The sequence below is a fragment of the Diceros bicornis genome, chromosome 37 (assembly GCF_020826845.1).
Source record: "Diceros bicornis minor isolate mBicDic1 chromosome 37, mDicBic1.mat.cur, whole genome shotgun sequence".
Taxonomy (NCBI): Eukaryota; Metazoa; Chordata; class Mammalia; order Perissodactyla; family Rhinocerotidae; genus Diceros; species Diceros bicornis.
This window is the reverse complement of record NC_080776.1, coordinates 10,942,542-10,958,340: the sequence shown is the minus strand read 5'-3', so window position 1 is coordinate 10,958,340 and position 15,799 is coordinate 10,942,542.

Genomic DNA, 15,799 nt, shown 5'->3' with positions numbered 1-15,799 from the left:
GTGTCTTCATGGTAATAGTAACAGCCACCAGTCCCAATCACCTATGACATGCCAGATGTTCTATGGACATTTCCTTATGGAATCTTCACGTACCTATGAATCCTCATAAGTAAAATATTTAAATCCATTTTATAGATGAGATCTGTGAGGCTCCCAGGGTTTCAGTAATTTGCCCAGTTTATAATTTCAAAATAATTTCCTGTGTGTCGAGGGGGTGTGGGGAAGCGTGCAATACTCAGAGAACCATAATTTTAACACTGACTATGTGGCAAGATATCTTGAGATATTATTTTCCTCTTGATAGTTTACGTGATTTCTTTCCCACTCTATCCCCAACCAGAAAAGATACTTCCAGGCCAAAAATGGAGAGCTAGATTTGTGCCAGTCACAATGCATTGAAGCCTATGCATAGGAGCAGTCCTCAATGAGATAAGTACAGATATTGAGAGGAAGCATTAGAAATGTATATAACTATTTTGATAGTCATTTTATGTCTGTTGACTCTGATATAATAAAGTAACGGGGCTTATCCTTTTTTTAATTTCACTTTTCTGTATTTTAGTTTTGGTCCATGACAAAGCAATGGCATGGCAGTATTGATGCTTTATGACAGATAGTTTCAGAGGGTCTGGACAAGATGAAGGGGGCACAAGGAATGCAGGAACATTTAGTAAGCCCTAGCTAATGGGGCCCTGTCTCCTCCATTTTTAGGGACAGAATATAATGGAAGAAAACAGACCCAGGAAAGAGGTGGCTACACAGTGGGTTGAGGTGCTTGGAACCCTAGATCAACTGGCAAATATTTCTATGTCCCAGCAAGTCATGGAAGCCACAGAATGTAAGCCCCTAGCAGGGCAGAGACATAGCTGAATGAGACACTAGCCATGCAAAGGTTAGTTGGAAAAGAATGAAGGTCATTTCAGCAGCCACCTTTATGGAGCTTCAGAACATGAATGACATCAGAGACCACCTGGACAGGACACTTGAAGCCCAGATTGTGGCTGCCCTTCCCCCATGCTTCTTTTTCTGTCACTTCTTAAGCACTCAGAATTTAGGTACAATCCTAGGGAAACAATTGTGGCTCAAAAGCCTGCATTTAATATTTTGCTACTCTGGCTCAAGTGGGCTCAAAATAGAAATCAAGTTGAAATGTAGTTTCTTAGTTTGTGAACCAATGATACATGCTCAAAACAAACGTGTACTCAAAACCAGCCATCACATGATCTATGGTATTAGCAAGAGCAGGCTAAATTTCTTTATTTGCCCCAAGGGACGATGTCATGCTAAGAGCCAAGGGCATCAGCTTTCCCAGGAAGGGAATGAGCTCCCAGGCGCCTAGTATTTTCATAGTGATTCAGACTCCAGAAGGTCTGATGGTATCACTGGTTCCATTTTCTTTATCCACTCTTATTCTTAATCAGTTACAGGATTCTGCCAGCGTTTTCTTTGCCATGTTTCTCATATTTGTTCTTACTTTTATATTTCTACTGCAATCAAACTAATTTATCTTATCTTTTCCTCAAACTTTAATTAGTAAAATACCTGATCCCCCAGACTCTAGTCTGTCCTATCTCCTATCCAACATTTTTTATAAGCTAAAACTAAAACATTCTTTAGATCATGGCAGGAGTTTGCTCAAAAAACATTGGTTCTCATTGTTAACAGAATAAAATCTAAACTCCTGGATCTGACCACAATCAGCCTTTCTAGTCTTATCTCCTACTTCCCCCTCTTCCCCAAGCAGTTGCCCATCCCCCCCATCAGCCAAGACTGCCTCCTGTCTTCTGGACACGTTAAGCTTCATCTTGCCCTGTTTCCTGTTTCTCGCTAAGCTTTCTGCTTGGAACACCTCCTTCCTCCTTCCTAGGCAAATCCTCCTCATTCTTAAATTCCTAAAGTTCTTCCTCCTCCAGGAGGTCTTCTCTCACCATCCTGCCTCACCTGATGCTTCCTCTTTATTCTCCACCATTCTTGGTATTAATTCCTGCCTGATACTTAGAGTGACTAAGTCAGCCCTGTTTGCCTGGGGCTCTTCTGGACCTTTGTCCTGGGAAACTCTTCAGTTTTGGGTACTATCATTATCTTTTGGGGGTCTCTTGTCCTCTGTTCTCAACTAAATTGGAATCTTGGTAAAGGTAGGAAGTGCACCACATTCTTGTTTTCTAGTGTTACTTAAAGTTCTCGTCCATGTGAAATGTCTTACTGTCCAGGTAGTCTGCATATCGAGGACTATGTTCTACATTTATCCTACACACATTCACCCAAAACACCACTTATAATGAAATTCTCAATAAGAGCCAAGAAATTAATGAACTCTTTAATGGGTATTCCATTTGTCTGCTCCTAAAGTCTTCAACCCCGTATTTTAGACTGTGAAAGAAAGAGTTATGGGGCTTAGCGAGTTAGATAGAAATGGTCAATCCTGGCAGGACTCCTGGAAAGAAATTTGCAATCAATCCTCTGAAACCAGTTTTAGTTGGGGGAGTCCAGAGTATTGCAGAAGTTCTAAAGTAAACTTGGACTGCCTCTTGAGGTAGAATATTTCCCTGGCTCCTCTGGTTCAGAAAACCCCCTCTTTTTTGCCTGTTCTGTTTCTCTTAAGAGCCCAGAGGCAGTCAAACGGTGGTGGAAGACAGTGAAGGGAGGAGTAGAGGCGAGGACTTATGAGTATATCCTGAGAAGCTTGTGCAAGCAGCCTGAGCAGTGATGCACCAGCAGGATGTCTTCTCAGAATTGAGGGGAAAGTCTACAAAAGCTTCACAGGATACTCTGATGCGTGCCCCATACGGCTCCCCCATCCCCACGGAGAACCTCTGTAGCCAACTTATACTATCTGTAATATGCAAGATTTCAGGTAAAGAAGATTCCATCCACTTTGAATATATGTCTTAGACAGTTTACAGCCAATAATCCCATTGTAATAAATATCTCCCCTGCGCTGTAGAGAACGCTTTTTGTCTTTAGCGGCTGGCCTATCTTTCATTCCTTGTGATGCCTGCTGTTTCTAAGGGCACCAAGAGCTTGTAATTTACCAAAAACCAAGTTATCTATCCCTTTGGGGTCAGAATAGAAACTAAAGTATATCAGTCTGGATTCATGAAGTGCTTTAGAAGAAAGTTCCTTGACAATAGGATGTTAGGGGGAAATTTAGAAAAGATTAGAGGTGAATGAGGCAAAGTGGGTGTATTAGTCAGGGTTCTCCACTGAAACAGAACCAATAGGGTATATATATATATAAAGAGATTTATTTTAAGGAATTGGCTCATGTGATTGTGGGGCCTCCAAGTCCAAAGTCTGAAGGGCAGTCTGGAAATTCAGCAAGAGTTGAAGTTGCAGTCTTGAGTCCAAAGTTTGGAAACTCAGGTAGATTTATATTTTGCAATCTGGAGGCAGAATTCTTGCAAGAGATCTTAGTCTTTTAATCCCTTCTGCTGATTAGATAAGGCCTGTCATTATGGTGAGTAGTTTGCTTTACTCAAAATCCACTGATTTAAATATTAATCACACCTAAAAAATACCTTCACAGCAACATCCAGACTGTTTGACCAAACGATTGGGCACTGCAGCCTAGCAATCTGACACATAAAATTAACCATCATAGTGAGACATGATGTTACTCATGTCAAAGATCAAATTTTTATTAATCATAAGCAAGAAAGCAATTCAAGCTAAAAGTAATATTTTAAAATCTGGAGTAGTCCAGGGATGACAAAAATCTTTAAACATTCCCTAAGTGCATTTCCTTAAAGTTGAGTCATGTTTGAACATAAAGTATGATTTTAATTTTTTACCTTTCCTCCTTCAAAAAAAATTAGATGTGAATGTAAAGTTCCTACTTTGCCCGGTTTAATGCAATAGGCCAAGAGAAGGCCTGATCTGCAACATTCGTAAAGCTAACAGAAAAACACTGCCGGGGAAGGTCTCAAAGCCACAGACTAAGGTAAACACTAAGTTGTAATCTAATTAGCAAATGATAATAGAAGCCAATGGAAAACAGGCCACAGGCCCAAGAACTACAATCCCCTGGGGAAATAAATGATTGATCGCTTGGAGACAGGAAGCAGATAGGGGAAAGCGTGTTCTTGTCTTTGACCTGAAACATAGATCACGGCTTCCAACCCAAGTCAAAGCATTTGTAAAAAACCAAATGCTTTACATTCCGGCAGCCTGTTCTTTACAGGGAAGGTTAGTGAAGTCCTCCCGTAGAACACTAGCAACTCTTCCTATTAAATTCCTAATTCTCCTAAGGAACGTTGCTGGATGCAGAATTGCATGAGTAAAAGGGTATTTTTCTCAATCTGAAAATAAAAGGAGTAGTTTCTTAGGCAAAACTCGCAAGTGAAAGAGTAGCTGTGGCTACCGGTCTTCCTGGTCATTGTTAAATAGGTTGCTCCTTAGGGGAAGTCACCATCACAATGTTAGTGCTGTCCTTGAGCTTCCCCAGGTCTGCTTCCAGAAGGGACGATCTGCTCCAAGACAGGACTTCAGCTCAAGGACTCAGCTCTGTTTCATGAGGAGAGAAAAGATAGGGAATTACGTCGGACTGTGAACAATGTGGGCAACATTTTAACACAGTTTAAAAGAATTTCACTGTAAGATTGTGGAACGGTGACATTGGACAACGCTCTGGGTATATAATTCTCAGGCCACAGTTTGGATAAGGCAATTAATGTGAACCAACAAGTCATCCAGAAGTGTCTATGAGTAAATGAGCTGGGAGAATTGAGGCAGCTGGAAACAGAGCCTGAAGGACAAAGTAGAATTGAGGGCACAGAAAATGTTTAGAAAACAGAGGGATAACTTGTTTTGTGTTACAGGTGAAAGTGAACCAAATAGTAGGGGAGGAAACAAGGATGCTTCTCATTTGTTCGGACCACATAGATGTTTGCATTAGAACAATGGGAGAGAGAGTCTAAACTCCCTTAGCAAGCAGCAGAGAAAGTAGGCAAGAAGGACCTTGAAGACTATTTCTACTGCAAAATTGGAAAGGCTGGCCTGTTCCCAATGGTCAGAAAAGCAGAATTAAAATTTATACATGACTTAATCAAGAACAAAATAAATTCTCAAAGTAGTCATTTCTAGAAAATTACTCCTCTCCTTTAAAATTTCCCTTCAATTACTTTCCATTACCTGTAGTTAAGAATGCTCATAAATCAATATTGACTACATGTAGTCACAATAATCTGGAATGAGATAATATCTAAAATCAGATTTGAATATGGGCGAGAGTCCTATGTATCCAGAGCCGTAAAAATACTCTCACTCTCTGATCCACTGTTTCTACATCAGTGATTCTGTCCTAGGGAAAAAAAATCAGTTAAAAACATACACATACTTACGTTCCTTAACGTTCCTCTTTCAAATATATGCAATTCATACCCTTGGAAATAGCCTAAATGTCCCCCATTATGAAAATGTTCAGATAAATTATGTTAGTGTCATTTGGTAAAGTATTGAGCAGCCATTAAAATGATATTTATCAAGAGTTTTTAATTAAATGGGAAATACTTATAATAAAATGCTTAGGAAAGTAAAGCAAGATAGAAAAAAAAAAATACACATTATGATTTCAACCCTAAACAGGCAGAGAAGGAAAAGGGTTGGGTAGAAGTATTAAAAATGTTAACAGCGGGTAACTCTGGGCACTGTTATTATAAGAAGCATGACATTATGAGTTGTTATTGTCATTAGAATTTTCTGTATTTTTCTGAATATGATATTCAGGAAGAACAACATGAACAAACTAGTAAAAGAAGATAGAGAAAAAGAGGTGACGACGGTAATGAGATTACAGATTTTCCCAAGTGGGAAGAGGACATCAAGTTGCATCTGAATACGTAATGACTCCCAATTTGAGAGCAAGAGTGAGAGGTTGTTCATCAATTTTTCTCTTTCCTTTTCTCTCTCTTTCTACTCTGCATGTGTAGTTACACAGAACTGTTACTAATTTTGTAGGTGGCAATAAACTGGTCCCATTATCATATGCTTATGCTTTGTAAGTAAACCATGTTCCATACCAAATATTCTTAATGATCCCCTCCTCTGAACTTTAAGAGCAATTGTATGTTTGTTGATAATATGCATGATATCATAAAGAAAATATTTCCATTTTAAAAAGCAGAAATATTGAAGTTGATTTGTATTTGGAATGTAAAAATGTAGTAGTAAATATTAAAAGTAAAGATAAAAGAGAAGCAGACATTTGTAGGATTTTGAATGAAATAGAAGTACTAAAATCTTAGCAAAGCATATCATTTGGATCTGTGCTGTGTTGTACTTACTCGAGGAAACTCCTCTGAAAAGCCGTAATCATATTTTTACCAAGTTGAGAGAAAACTATTCGCTAGAGTCATCTCATATAGAACGAGGTATCAGTGCACAGTGAAGGTAAGAAGTTGATAAAGAATCTTCAACACACTGAAGATAGCTAAATTCAACACAGGACTCGTTCAATTGGGAAAGGAGAGGGCTGTAGAAAATTCTGTAGGTCATGATGAATGAACCAGGTACCATAGCCTTTGAATGAATAAGTTTTCATCTCTTATTTTTTCCCTTAAATTTATCCTCTTCTATATAGTGTTATGTAGTTCAGTGGTCCCCCCAAACCTGGCTACAAATTAGAATCACCTAAGGAGTTTTTGTTTTTTAATATAGATTTTGGAGGTCCCATCCCTGGAATTCTGTTTTAGTAGAACTATGGGACTAAGGTGGCCAGCCCTGGTCTAGTGGTTAAGATCTGGTGCCCTCACCGCCATGGCCCAGGTTCATTTCCTGGCCAGAGAACCACACCACCACCTGGTTGTCATCCTGTGGAGGCTGTGTGTTGCTGTGATGCTGAAAGCTATGCCACCAGTATTACAAATACCAGCAGGGTCACCCATGGTGGACAGATTTCAGCAGAGCTTCCAGTCTAAGGCAGACTAGGAAGAATTACCTGGCCACCCACCTCCCAAAAAATTGGCCATGAAAACCCTGTGAAAAGCAGTGGAGCATTGTCTGATAGAGCGCTGGAAGGCGAGAAGATGGCGCAAGAAAAGACCAGACAGGGTTCTCTTCACGAGGTCGTTAGGCGTCGGAATTGACTTAAAGGCACTAACAACAAAGAAGACTAAGATAAGGCCTAGAAATCAATAATTTTAACAATTCTAATGCAGATTGTACAGGGGCCACAATTTGAGAAACAAATAGAGTGGAGATAGGAGCAGCAAAAGTATTGGGGTCATTTAGAAAACTATTCTCCAACTACAAACTCCTACTGAAGCCGCCTCATTCTTCTCTCTCTCCCTTCCTCCTCACTCTTTTCCTCCCTCTCAGGAAGGAGAGGCCCTTAGATCACCATGATGTGAGGTGAGACAAGATCAAGCCGAGCACCTAGAGGAGCTGGAACCAAGGGGAAAGTGTATCTGGGAAAAGTTAGAGACAGTGAAGGAGATGCAGGAACAGAGAGCTTGGATAAGAACTGGCTGATGCCCCATCACGAAAGCTAGGAAAGAGAAACCTATTAAAATTTGTGTGTGTGCATGTGTGTGTTTGTGTGTGTGTGTGTGTGTGTGTAGGGGGTCATGCTGGTGGAGGAGGAGTCCACGGTGTCAAATATATAATAAGGATGGGGAAATGAAGATTGGAAAAGCTATTGGAATAGTGGCTTGGTGTCTATCAGTTGAGGATGATTTTTCAGAAATCTGACATGGGGGAAAGAAAAACAGCCAGTGAATTGTGAGGGAGTTGAGGCAGCTTGTATACATACACTTATTATCTATTTACTCAATTATTGTTTTCATTCATTTGTTTGACAAAACTTTACTGAGCATCTGCTATGGCTGGGCATTCTTTTAGATACTGGGAACACCAAAGAACCATAGCCGTTGTCCCTACCCTCACGGATTTTACAAGGGCACTTATTTGAAAAAGGTTTTTTTTTCATGATTCTGGAAGATTCAGTAGGCTGTACAGTTTATTTTAAAATTCTTTTTTCCCCAGTTTTATTGAGATATAATTGACATATAACAGGGTGTAGGTTTAAGGTGTACAACATAATGACTTGATATATATATACATATAGCAAAATAACTACAATAAGTTGGGTTAACATCTGTCTCCTCACATAGTTACAATTTTTTTTCTTGGGATGAGAACCCTTAGGATCTACTCTCTTACCAACTTTCAAATATACAATAGAGTATCGTTAACCACAGTTACCATGCTGTACATTACAGCCCCAGAAATTATTTATCTTATAACTGGAGGTTTGTACCTTTGATCACCTTCACTTTACATAAGAGAGATTTGTGTATGATTGAAAGCAAGGAGAAAAAGCCTAGAAAGGAAATTCCAACACTGAAGACGCAAGAGAAAAAAAGAAATAATAGAAGACAAAAGTCTCTTTGGAAGTGGAATGAGGTGGAATGAAGGAAAGAGGAAAAGGGAGTTTGGCCTTATAAAGAGAGATGATTTGCTCTTCCTCTGAGACAGAAAGGAAGGAAGAAAGAACATGCTAAAAACAGAGTAGAAGTAAAGAAGAGGCAAGACATTGTAGTTATCTCAAATATACATCTATTAAACACAGGCTCAGAGACACCACCAAAAGTGTAAGCCATTTTAAAAGATAAACAATACACAGATACATACATGTAACAAAAAAAGCCCAAAATGTTTAAATTTGCCAATACTCTATTATTACATGAATAATAAACAAATAAGGATTTGCTTGATTTTTTTTTACTTTTGTTCATTATTAAATAGTGTTTACTTAATTCATTACTGCCATTCTTACTGGTGGTTTTTATATTTGATATTTTATATCAAAATGGGATTTGATGAGCCTCCCATAGTGATGAATCATTCTTTGATTTCCCGGGTTAATTTAAAAGACTCAAAGAAACACTTATGGGGCAAACTTCAGGCTTACCACGTAGGGTGCTTTGTTGGGGACCTACATGGATTACATCAATCATCCAGGATTGAGAACTGCTGAGATGTTCAAGCTGATACTTGAGGATGGCATCTTGTGGCTCTTGGGAAGGGAGGTTCATTATCCAGGGAGATATCTCACTTAGATGGCCCCTAAGACCCAGCCTGACTCTAGGAAGCTACAATTCAAAGGATCTCTGCCTGTTTTCATAGCACCCAACAAATCATGCTTGGTCAACCCAATCTGGTTGTCAAAGTCTCTGAAATAATTGATTTTTCCAGGAGACAATAAGTTCAACGCTATTCTGGTTCATTTGGTAGTTTCACAGGAGACATTATAACCCTCTTAAACTTCATTCTATCCCCTCAGAAAAATAGCATCCATTTCAGTAGCTACAGCTGGCCTCTGTCTTTGTAACTTTCTTTGGCATTCAGCAAGACGGCCATATTGTAGCTGCAAGCTATTACAACAACACACTGACTTCCAGATTTACAACTGTGTGCTCGTCATTTCCAGATGTAGTTCTACTAAGACAGTTGTGCAGGAAACATTGTGAGAAGCAGCACATTTCCAGTAAAACATGCCTATAAACACTATGGTTTCTGGCAAAGGGGAAAAAAAAGGTTTACTCCCAGATGCCTTCGAGAAATATAGTCTATCCTTTATCCATATTTACACTGAAGGTTTAAGTGTGATCTGAAGGTTTTGCTCTTGTTTTGTGTGTCCCTCCCTGACACTGGAACAACCTATCTCGACCCTTGTGTCCAATAAACGTTTTGAGCACTGTGATATGTATTTTCTGCCTATTGTTCTAACAATTTAGGAATTTTCTCATAGAAATTCAGAATCTTAACTACAAAGGCAAGTACTGTGGATATTTTGGATTGATCTCCATAATCTATAAGCCTCTGAGCAGCACCTGCGCAGGTTAATTTGGAAGCAGAAACCAAAACTTCCTGTGAGAAGTCACAGACTCATGAGTTCACGAATATTTCTCTCCATCTCATTGAACATGCTGCCTGATTTTTCCCTTAGCACAAGCCTACATGATTCAAAAGACGTGTTTTGGCAGGAAACAAATTAGCACATACGGGTGTGGGTGGTAGTTTCTCAGTGCCCAAAATGGGTCCACCCTTATTTTCAGCAATGGCTGTATTTATATAATACCAAGTCAAGGAAGAAATTGGTTGTGCCAGACTCACCTCGCAGCAAAGTTGGGAAATAGATGAAATGCATTCCTGACTACATGTCTATTATTCTTACTTTTCTCTTAAACTAACCTCTTTTCTTTAGGGACCCACCGTGTTGCTGGCATATCAGAGCTCCCCTTAATTGCGACGTTACCATCAACTCTACTCAGTACTCCAGAATGATCTATCCCCCTTCTTTCCATCATCAATACTTACCTGCCCTCAGCCATCCATCCATCCTCCATCTCACCCATCCATTTCTATATATTCTTATTAATGAATGAACCACTGCTACAGTGTTGATGCCATAAGAATATATTAGGAATGATTGAGCCTGAAGAGATGGCTCTTATACATTCAATAATTCAATGTCTTTATTTTGTAATTTTCAAGATGTTTTCTGTGGAGACTTATGCTTCCATAGAATAATCTTGGGATTCATGTAGAGTGCAAGATACTGGGAAATGAGGAGGTGCAGCAAAAATAAAAAATAATAAAATAAAAGAGTTCTCATTTGCTCTACCAAAGCAGCTTCACTTCTTTACAAAATACATTTTTGGATTCATGTGAGATTTGTAGTTATAAAGAGGTTATAAAAGAAAGAGAAAAAAGAAAGACTGCTTCTACCTTAGCCCAAAGAAATAAATCAATTTAAGACTATCCCACATCAGTGATAAAGATAGGTTGGAGTATCTTATAAAAGGCTCAATACCACACGTGTGTGACACATATTGCTCTCAATTTTTGTGAACACATCATCTTCACGGTTTAAACCTAGGTTCCTGAAGTACAGTCCAGCTGCCATGCCTCTTCACAATCCTGATCTGAGGTCATGCTCCATGGAGCCAAAGATTGTGGAAAGAGCATAGAAAAGTGAGCAAGGGTATCCTTTTCACAGGGCAGGGCAGATTCTAGGCTCCACAAGCAACTAATTGGACAACCTCTATCCCCAACTGTGCTTAGGGTAATGGAGTGTTCTGATCAGCCAGGCCTGTGTCACTTACCTACCATATGTACAAGCAGAATTACTATGGAGTGAGGGACAGCAATATTTTCCCAAAATGAGGGATGTTACTTGGACATGCACACACATCCAGTATAGTAACAGAGCAGGACATTCATAGTGGATGGCTTTGACCTCTGATGGAAGCATAGTATCCTTTTCTCGAAGATGTTTTTTTTTAATTAGTTAAAAATATAATGTGGGTATGATACTTTTCTCTGGGTTTAAAATAATATGGTGAATGAAAGATTTCTATAGAGTAGGTCTTTTTTCAAGAAAGGGTCTCATTTCTCATGTCAGGACTCCTGTCTCCTTGGTCAGCAACTTCAAAGCAATGGGCCTCCAGTACAAACAAAGAATGGGCAAATGACCACATCAGGCTTGCAATTGGAATTCTTATTTTTAAGGCTTTGCTGAAGAAAGAGAATATCCATCAGGCAGAACTAATTAAAGAAGAAGCATTATTATTAGAATTTTCATTTGCATTTCATAAGCCTCTAAAGTAAAATGATGCAAATATATTGACTAGAGTTGGCAGTTATTATGGAGAATTATTGCCCTGTGGATTGCAAAGTGATTGACAGTGACATATAATATTCAACATAACGGGCTCAGAGCAGTATCATTTGTTAATGGTGAGATTCCTTTTCCCAAAACTAAGGGGAAGAAACATTTATTTAGCAGCCTATGTGTAAACAGTTTCTTTCTTTCTCTACTTCTCTTTTTCTAGAACCAGATTTTCATTCTGTGGTTATATTTTCATTCATTGAGATTACTTCTTCATAACTTATTAGTTATAAAACAATGAGTTCTTCCAAAAAGATAAGGTCCTTAGGTCAATACAAACCAGTTGAGGAGAGTAATATGTAACTCATGATGTCAAAGCAACAACAAGAAAATAAACCTAACCCACTTGTGTAATCTCGCAAGAGCTTTAACCAAGATTGCCTCCAGAATGTAAAGTGAATGTCTCCTTAGGGGAGTCCTTGGTGGGCACAGCCAGGGCGAGGAAGAGAAGGATAAAGAAGAGGAAGGGAAGAGGAGGAAACCAAAATGGGGGCTGGGGAATGAGAGAAACAAAGGGTACTTGTGTTTTAAATATGTGGAGAGAGAAAACAATGCGATCTGCAGGCTTCATTTTCATGTGTTCACGCTATTACTTCATGCAGGAGAGGTATAATAAAGCATACTAGAGACTGGTTAGGTCACTGTAATGAATACAAATAAAATATCTCTCTCTCCTAAAGAGGTGGAGCATTTTATTAACTAGCATTTGGAGAGTGTTATTATTTTTTATGTCTAAGATTTTATGGATCCTTTTTTCCTGGGAGGTTGTGGAAGCAGTGACAAGTATTGCAGAGACTAGCCTCCTATTTGTGTTTCTAAAACAAAGCAAGGAATTCACAGAAGAGAAAATCGAGTCAGTTAACCTTCAGCTTTATTTATGAAGTTTAGATGTCACCATACTTTGTAAACTCTGCCACGTCTATTGTGGTTAAAACAGCTCCAATGAACACAAGGAAGATGTTTTATTATATGACAGTACACGGGCATCGTGGATCTTAAGAATCACATGTGTATTCATGAATCTCCTAGCTGTTGTGTGTATAAATGAAGTGATAAGCACAAAAAATGAGCTCTTCAGATGGAGGTGGTACTACAGAAGAAGTTAGAATTAGTTAGAGCCGAAAATCTCTAAAGGATTGGATTTTTAGAAAAAATGAAAATTGATATGCCAAGAACAATACTGAAAACATTTGACTTTGCATATAATGGTGGGAGATAAAACAGAGAGTATTTTATACTTTCTTTAATTAATTAATCAAAATACATAAAATTTCAATAAAATTACTTAAAGTTTATGAATGATAATTTATCTAATAAATAATGTATAATTGTTATATAATATTTACATATACATATATGTGTATGCAAATACATATATATAGGGCTGGCCCCGTGGCCTAGTGGTTAAGTTCAGTGTGCTTCACTTCAGCGGGCTAGGTTCAGTTCTCAGGCATGGACCTACACCCCCGGTTCGCAGCCATGCTGTGGCAGCAACCCACATACAAAATAGAGGAAGACTGGCACAGATGTTAGCTCAGGGTGAATCTTCCTCAGCAAAAAAAATATATATATATATAATATATAAAAATATATAAATACTATATATGCATATATGTAAATATTATATATAATTTACTTTTTAAATCATTTCTCCTTTACGTAAAAACACTGCAGATTCATAGAAACCAGAGTGTATGGAATTATCATTTTCAGTAACAATGACATTTGGTATATTTGTTATAAATCTTCTAAAAAGCCTATATAATATCAAATTTCTAAATATTGTTTTAACAGGAGAAACATATCACTATATATAGAATCACAAGATTCTAGATTTCTAATATATCTGTCAAACCTTTAAGTGAAGAGAAACCAAGTTTCTTTTCTATTTATTTTTTAAAAATTTCCTATTAGGAAAAAAGGGAGAAGGCTTTGTTAGCGTTCATCAAAATATAGAGTCAGGCGATGGGGAGTGCTCACATTGAATCGAGCTGCCTGGTGTTCCCCTTGTAAATATAACATTACATTTCATTGGTGATGGAATTATTTCAATTCGCCATGGCACTAGTTTTCTGAAACTATCTGTGGACCCATGCAGGTCAGGGGAAGGAAATTTCAGGGTCATCCTAAGTTTATACCATATAGTGTTTTCGTTTTCTGTCCAGCTAAGTACATCCAGGCTCCCTGTTGGGCAAGCCTTTTTCTTCTTTGTCTGTTATTTTCAGAAAAAAGACTGCATATGACAGTCTCAGAATCTTACCAGCCTGAACACAGATGGTAAAGATTACAGCACGCCGAGTATTGACCTTTAGAAACTGCCTTTCTTCTCCAAGTTCTTCCCTTTTGACAGTTAGACTGGCTGTTTCTCAATTAATTTCATTACCAAAACTTGTTTTGCCTTTTATTTTTCCTCTGGTGAGTGTTACCTGGACCTGTCAACAAAGTTCAGTTATGTTCTAAGCAGTTCTCAGGCCAAACTGTTACAAATAGTTGTCTTCCACTCCTCTGACATGATGGCATTGAGAGCCTGGAGATATTGTAGACACTGTTTAAATGCTGGCTTTCCTTTTCCAACAGGCACCTACGCTAATGAATTTCAACTGGTTGCCTGAGATGAGCAATGAGTGGGGACCTGGGAGGAAGAGGTCATGGGCAGCAAGTCGGGCCCACCATAAATCACAAGACAAGGGGCATTTATGAGCTGGTTGTAAATTGTCAGCATAACGCTACAAAGTGAGCCTACGCTTTGATCATAAATAAAGAAGAAAGCTAAACCGATATGAACTAGGGTCCTCAAATTAAATAAAGGATACAACTGTACTATGTTCATGGATCCAAAAATGCCATTTCAGGTCTTACGTGTAAGAGATATGGTTGGAAAATTCAGAAGAGAGATTAGAGTACAAATATTTTTTTATCACTGAGCTAAAGTTATAACACTATTAACCTGGCAAAGTCGCATATGCACTGGATTTTTACAATCACCATGATGTGGCAGTGGGTACTACTTTACATCATAAAACTTGGGAGAGATATGAGAATGTCTTTCTTTTTCATTATGAAGTTATTTGGTAGATTCTTGTCTGACGGAAAGTTTAGACCTATTAAGTTTTCAAGTTAAGAATCTGCTTCCTATATACTTCAAACAGTGACAAAATCACTATAACAACTTAGAACTATAAAACAGGTTGAAATGCAGCACTAAACCATTATCTGCATTGTTTTATTTTGCTCAAATAAATTAATGCTCAACCATTGATCTGAGATAAAAATTACCATTTTAATATGCACTTAAAATTCGTTATAATTTTAGAAGGCAGTACAGTTAGACTTTTGATCTCAAATGAGCAGGTGATAAAAGTGTCATGTAAGATTTGCTTATATTTTACAATTTCATTAAAAGGGGATTAACTTTTCAGAAAAAATATGAGAAAAAACCTAATTAAAATTGAGAGCCTCAATAAATTTACCTTAGCAGTGTCACATAACGTTTTGCACGGGCAACAGAATTGTGGTAGCAAAGTGAATCATTCTAGGAAGTCTTAAAACAAATATAGGAAAATCCATTCTTATACAAGTTAGAGCAATTGTTATGATTTATCAGTCATCCAGGGAAGCAGGAGAGAACTGAGGAGTTGGCTCTGTCAGTAGATGCTAAAAAAGACCAGAGGTGCCTATGTTACCAAAGAAAAGTGGAAGCATTCCTTAATTTCCTTTGACTATTTTGCCCAAGACCATAAATCAGATCTCTTCCTTTAAATCCTTCTCAGAAAGTAGGACTGAAAACCAGCATCTCAGGCACAAGATATTTTAGATATATAAAATTAAGGGATTTTAAACTTAAAGGGGATCTTAGAAATAAGATAACCTTGTCAAACAAATTCATTTTAACAATGAAAGGAACTTGTTCAACCAAGGACACCAAACTGCTTGGCAGAAGTTAAATCAGAACCAAGCTATACTGGTTCTCTCACAGGTTCCCTGTTAGAAGTTTCTGTTGTACATATCTTTGTTACCTTCTAGCCCAATCTTTCTTTTTCTCTTTCTTTTTTTCATTAATTGTTTTTTCTTTTCTTTTTTTTTTTTATTTTTTACATCTGGGGGCTCATATGATTCTAGTTCCACCCT